The sequence below is a fragment of the Sipha flava genome, unplaced genomic scaffold, assembly GCF_003268045.1.
Source record: "Sipha flava isolate LNK unplaced genomic scaffold, YSA_version1 69_pilon_pilon, whole genome shotgun sequence".
NCBI classification, from domain to species: Eukaryota; Metazoa; Arthropoda; class Insecta; order Hemiptera; family Aphididae; genus Sipha; species Sipha flava.
In genome coordinates this window covers 1585354-1592012 of record NW_020273609.1, presented here as the reverse complement: position 1 = coordinate 1592012, position 6659 = coordinate 1585354, and the positions used below count along the sequence as shown (strand labels likewise).

The window sequence follows — 6659 nt, the reverse complement described above, 5'->3', positions numbered from 1 at the left end:
TATTGTATTGTACTTTTGATTATTATTATACATACGTCTTCAGGTTATAGAAAAAAAAAAAACAACAAGTAAATACAATTTTAAATTCCAATTTGTTAACACACTTACCCGTTTTCGGTTATTTTACGGTTCAGAGTCAGGCGTAGAGCAATATATACGAAAATGATGGAGTTAGCGATAGTAAAATAAGAGTATGGACTTCAACGTTCGTGTATGCGCACAGCGTTTTTGATTTGTTTACATGTGAGCACACATCTCTCACGCTTTCTAACTTGTACACCCCAACAAACGGTTCGTATTACGCATCTACGATCTATCTGGTACGATAGACCAACGGTTTTATCGTACGAAACGTGAACGCCTGTTGAAAACTCGTGGAGATACAACAGTCGAAGAATAATAAACGAACATGGCGCACTACGACTCGTTAATGGTAACGTTGTTTTGGCAATTCGGTCTCTCGGCTCCGCTGCACCACAACGTCGTTTCTATTTAAACGCATCTGAATGAAAGCGTCAGTTTCCTGACCCAATTAAATGTTGGCACTGCGCAACACGAGCGTGCTGAAACTCGGGCGATTCCTGCATTTGTGGCGGAAAACCGCGTCGGGTCGTCGCAATCGTTTTCACGACGATCTATTTAAGTCCCGCTAGCGTTAGCCGGTCGAGTCGACGACGAGCAGCGGCACACGGTATTCATCTCCCGGGTCGCGTTACAGAAACGATTTACTCTCAGCTGTCCCGCTCCACCGGGGGATTATCGTCACCTCGACTGTGATAAATCGACGTCGACCACGAGAGATTATGTTCTCAGCCGTGTCTGCTTGACTGTGCGCGAGTATTTTACCTCGGAGATCTAAAGCCACAGCCGCGAAACAATATCCTCTACACCTTGTCGGTTTTATTTATTTTGTTCGTCGGAATACGGTGTGCGAGCCACTCTACAAAGAACCCTAAACTGACTCGGCCCACCCCCCCTAAGTCTGGCTTTCGATAGCAACATATCGTCGGATAATCGTCATTCGCGTGTAGCTCTGCGGCTACAGTTCACTGGCCAATGGTAAACGTATTACGCGTAACCGTTTTGCATTATAGTCAGTATCGTTTGGGGTCGCTCTGGCATGAACGATCTCATTCCCGGTTTAGTGTTTTTCCCGCCGAGTTCTTTCTCAGATGTCAACGCGCTCAAACCGGAATCCGCAAGGCCGGCGTTAGAGAAAGGCAAAACATGGCCATTTGTCCAGGGCCTCGCGCTTAAAATTTTCATTGAAAAATATTTTGTACGGAAATCTCATAAAACAAAACGTGAAATATATGGATCGTCTAGCGAGTGCAATTTCTAGAGAAATCCGTTGGCGTTTAATAAAAAACCAATTAACGAAACAACATTATTATATTTAATATATCATGTATGCACCCGTACGGCATGCCGCACAGTATGGAAACCGGGATAAGTAGGAAATTTATTTAACCGCATTTCTTAAATATAATCAGTCATCACCCGATATCGCGTGTAGCTGTCACCGAATGTGATTACATGTTATCGCCTTTAATTGCAGCCTACGGGCTATAGGTGACTATTGTTACGGGTGAAATAAGTTTCGCCCAGGGCCTCGCAAAAGGTAACGCTAAGCCGGCCCTGGGTATCCGCCAAACTGCTGAACGAAAAATCGAAGTGCACGGGGCCTCGTTATAACTGTGAGAGTAAGAGTAAAAGTAAGAGTGCCGCGGGGTAACGGTTTTCTGCTGAGACTGCGCATATGTTCAACCCAAAAGCTACGTGGACGTATCGTCTGTCAATCACCGCTTGGTCAGTCGACGTTTATCGCAATCGTTTCTGGTATCAAAATATTATTATTAATTATAAAAAAAAAACGTAACTAGCATCGCGCGGCCCTGCAACTTCATCGTAATATACTATTCCGCGTTCGTTTATAGATAAGGTTATAGCAGGTGACATTTACACAGAACATTGGCCGTCAGACCTATCCGACCGGGTCTCGTTAAAAAACCAACCGGTCGGCACCTGTTGGTTTTCGGTTTAACGTCGTATTCCTGGGAACCCGTTGGAATTTCATCGGTTAGTGATCAGACCAACTACATTTTGACGAGCTTAAAAATTTCTCGTGTACTCGACCGCATTGTCTCGTTGCCGAGAGCGAAATCTGCGCATAGTGACGATTGTTTTCGACGTTCCTTCGGGCGTTTCGAAGGTAAAAAATACAGTATTATAAATGTCAAACGCGTACAAATTTCAGTTATAACGCATAACGCGTATTACGGACATGAAACTTTTCTAATAGGTAATTATATTTTTTCTTACGATTGTTGTAAAGTTGAACAAAAAAAAAAGAAATGTTGTAATGACTGATGTGCCTGATGTCCAATCGTTTTCGGTACGTGCAGTATACGAGTTCTTGAAAAACGCTTTAACAATATGATAACATTGTAAACGGAAAAATGATCAAAATAATGAGGTGTGCATTTTCCGTCACGAATCAACGGAAATTATCCGAAAAAAAAACTGTAAAAAAGAAAAATGTAAAGCTTTATAGTGAAACCTATATCATTATCTCTTTTAGAATTTAAACAGTCAACACAAGTCTCGGATACAAATGTATAGCTCAAGGCGGTTCAATTCTTCGTATCATATTCAACACACACGATTATATTTTTTTATAACAATAATCGTATACTAATGCTATGTACGGTCAGTAATTTTAAGGGCCGGATCGGACTGAAAATGTTAAAAAAAAGACCGAAGTCGGATCGAACCGATTGCTACATTTAATTTTAGACCGGACCGGGCTGAAAATTTAAAATAATTTGTTAGAGTGGACCGAGACCGGACCACCGGTCCGAACTAATACATTTTAAACTGTAAAAGCTTATGGACCGGACCGCGGACCTATTTTTTTTTTACCATATAAGACCCCAAGTATAACATAATATGATAGAGCGGACAAACGATCCAAACTAAAAAAATATTGCAGTATAGTTATATTAAGTATATACTGTATATATTAAGTATATATACTGCACTATACTATACTCGTGTTTATTTAATTATTAAGTATTAATTATTTTTACAAAGAATTTTACGTGGAAATATCGAAGTACTTGCTATCTGGCCTGGCTAATCGACTATTTTCCAAGTATTACCGTTTACCAACATCATCGACAAGAATGGATAGAAATTAGAAGTGCACATTTCATTTCCAATCTCCGTTTCCCCAAAATAATGTATAGATAAATTATAATTAATATAAATCAAGATCAGAATGTGCAAGTATTTCATTGGCAGTTGTATACATTTATTTATTTGGACGGTGTGGCTCGGAGTGGCACTTCACAATATTCCACATTACCCACACCATAACGAGAATAATAATAATTTTTCTTGAAAATATGTTCGATAATAAATTATTAATAATTAATAGGTACCATGGACAGCTTTGAGATATATACAATATCAGTAGTGTCCCCATAGGGTATACTACGTATACGCCGTATACTCTCAAGCTTTTTTTAAAATATCATGGTTATACTACGTATACTCTCAAACAAACCATACAAAAAGGAAAAATACGTAATTTTTTTAAAACTTAAAAGTATAGTATGTTTTTACTAATCCGTTTCACGACGCTCAATAACGACAGACGACAATAACGATAGTCACGGGCAGTTGACCAATACTCGTACGTCGACAAATAATCGTTATCGATGGTATTTCCCGTAATCGTTGTCGACGTCGTCAGTCTACGACGATAATAATCAAAAATAGCACCATTTACTCAGTATGAATTATTATAGTATATTACACAGAGTAATATTTAGTATTTGCACATAGACGTCAGTCATCGTTCGTGTGTTCGTCAGTGACATGTAAACAGCCGTTACTCCGATTTGTTTGTTGTTATAATAAGTTCAAATTTGAAACGTGGCCCCCTTGATAGTTTCTTTTCCCCCGAACAAAAAAAAAGTAATTCTATTTCTAATATTGATATTCCTGTAACGGGTCCATCAGTTTTACCATACAACGAGGAAAATAATGATCGCGTGGTTCGATGTGATAAACATTACGGAAATACATAAAAGTTGGCCCGTGTTATTGACTAATGAACAAGTAACTCAATTTCAGAAGAAAAATCCGTGGATAGATTGTAAAAATGGGAGATTAGGGTGTAGTAATTGCATACAGGTAAAAAATAATATTCAGTTACAAAAATCCATTGCTGATGGTAAACTTCGAATTTCACGTGAATGGATGGACTTTGAAATAACGGCTGCTGGAAGTAATCGTACGAATCAGCCATCTTCTTTAAGAAGTAAAATTAAACAGCATTCGGAAAGTAAATTTGATTTATTTGCTGAGAACTTCTTAAAGAAAGGCTTTGAACAGGTTTTGGATAGAATGTTTGAATATATGTCCGAAACTGTGATTATCAGTAATATGAGAATTTTTCAAACTGCATATTGCTTAGTGAAGCATCATCGTCCCTTTTTACAGTTTGAAGAACTTATTAAACTGCAGACAATTAATGGATTAGACATGTGATCTTCCTTGCACAGTCGAATAACTGCCACTCGAATAATTAACGTTATCGTAAAAGAGATGCGCCAACGGCTAATTACACGTTTTATAGAGTCAAATTCAAAATTCACTATAATGATTGACGATCGACTACACTGAGCACAAAATGCACACTGATTTTATAAATTTTATTAAATTTTGATTCAGAGATTCCTATTGTAGTATTTCTTGATTTAATAGAGGATAGGCAAGACGCTGTAAATATTGAAAAAGCCTTGAGGTTGAGCTTAGAAAAAATTGGAATTTTTAAGTCTTTTGCATTGAAGAATTGGATTGCATTTTCAAGTGATGGAGCTAGTGTAAGGACAGGCACGAAATCTGGAGTAGCTGCTAAACTTTGTGAGAAGATACCGCAACTATTTACGTGGCATTGTTTATGTCATCGACTTGAACTTTCAGTACATGATGTCATAAAAGATGTGCAAGGTGTTTCTCGTTTTCAAAGTTTAATGGATAAACTTTACTTTTATTTTCACCAAAGTTCTAAAAATTCTAGGGCCTTAGACAAAGCTTGTTTGGAGGTTGAAATTGAAATGAAAAAAATTGGCCGTATTTTAAACGTGCATTGGTCTGCCAATAGTTTTCGTACGATAAAAGCCATATGGGAAAACTATCCAGGGATACATAAGCACGTGAGTCAAACTCTTGAAACTGGACTAAAAAAAAAAAATTAGAATCTTCTTCTTTCCTAGAGGAGCTTGGACTCTTTTATGACGTCCTTTTCGAACTCGGAATGTTGTCTTGTATACTTCAATCAAGAAAAACAACATTAATGCGCGCTCAGTTAGAAATGTGTAGGACAATTAGAATTCTAGAAAGTCTGAATACAGAATCTGGTGAAAAAGAAAAAGATATCATAGAAGCTATACAAAAACGAATTTATAAAGGCATAAATATTACAATCACAAAGTCAGGAGGAATCAACAGATCGCAATTATTGAAAAATATAGTCGATAGAATGCGTCAGCGCTTATTCAATGACCTTAAAAATAAATCAATAATACAAGATCTAAAGGTAAGAAATATTGAAAAATGTAATCTAATAATTATTACGCAAACATCTAAATTGCATTTTTTTTCACCCTGTAGGTTATTGGAAAAATATTTAAAATAGAAACCGATGATGATAGAGGAGATGAAGAAGTTAAAAGAGTGTCATGAAGATTTGGTCTGTCTGAATTTGAAAGTATAGTAAACTTTCGTTCTCGAAATACGTCTTTTGATCTTATAAAAACACTAAACATACTTCTAACAACAACTTCTGAATGTGAACGAGGATTTTCTGATATGAATCTCACCATAAGTGATCTTAGAAATCGTTTAACGATTGAAAATGTGTCAGATTTAATGTTCATCTCCATCAATGGACCCCCAGTTGAAGACTTCAATCCACGACCATACGTAAAAATTTGGCTGCGGAACCACAGATCAGCAGATTCAGTTCCACGTGGTAAAGAACAAAAATAAACCATCGACAAAGAAGATGAGTTAAGACAACAATTTTTTGTCAATTTATTTAAATAATTAATTTTTAAACAATATTTTTTACAACCGTATTTGAATATTATAAACATTTTTGTTTAAATAAATATTAAAATTAATTATTAATATTAAAAATGTAATAGTAATTTTTTTGGTTATTAATTAAACCTCTCCACCATTTTATCGTAAAAAAAAAATGAAATACCTTTATTTTGGCGTTCTTCAGCGTAGTATACTCTCATAAAAAAAATGATGGGAACATCACTGTACAATATACATTATAGTACATACAATTTATATAAAACAACGGTGCTGGGGTAAAATATTGATCCCATGGGCCATAATGATAATATTCGTGTTATTAATTCTACAAATAATGTCTTTATAATTTTAAATCATTGTTCAATAGATATTAGATTTGAAACAAATCGTAACATTAGCCGTACATTTTAAACTAATCGGGACCGATCTGATTATATTTTAAAAACCGGACCGAACCGAAGTTATTATAGTTTAAACCAGGACTGGACTAAAATCATTCAAAAAAATATTGATTCGGACCTTCACCGATCCTTCACCTATTT

At 36.2% G+C, this 6659-nt stretch overlaps 1 pseudogene; it reads left to right on the top strand.

Moving 5' to 3' along the window:
- Window positions 1-5551: 5551 nt before the first annotated feature.
- On the top strand, window positions 5552-6117 carry LOC112692034 (annotated as a pseudogene).
- Window positions 6118-6659: the final 542 nt, after the last annotated feature.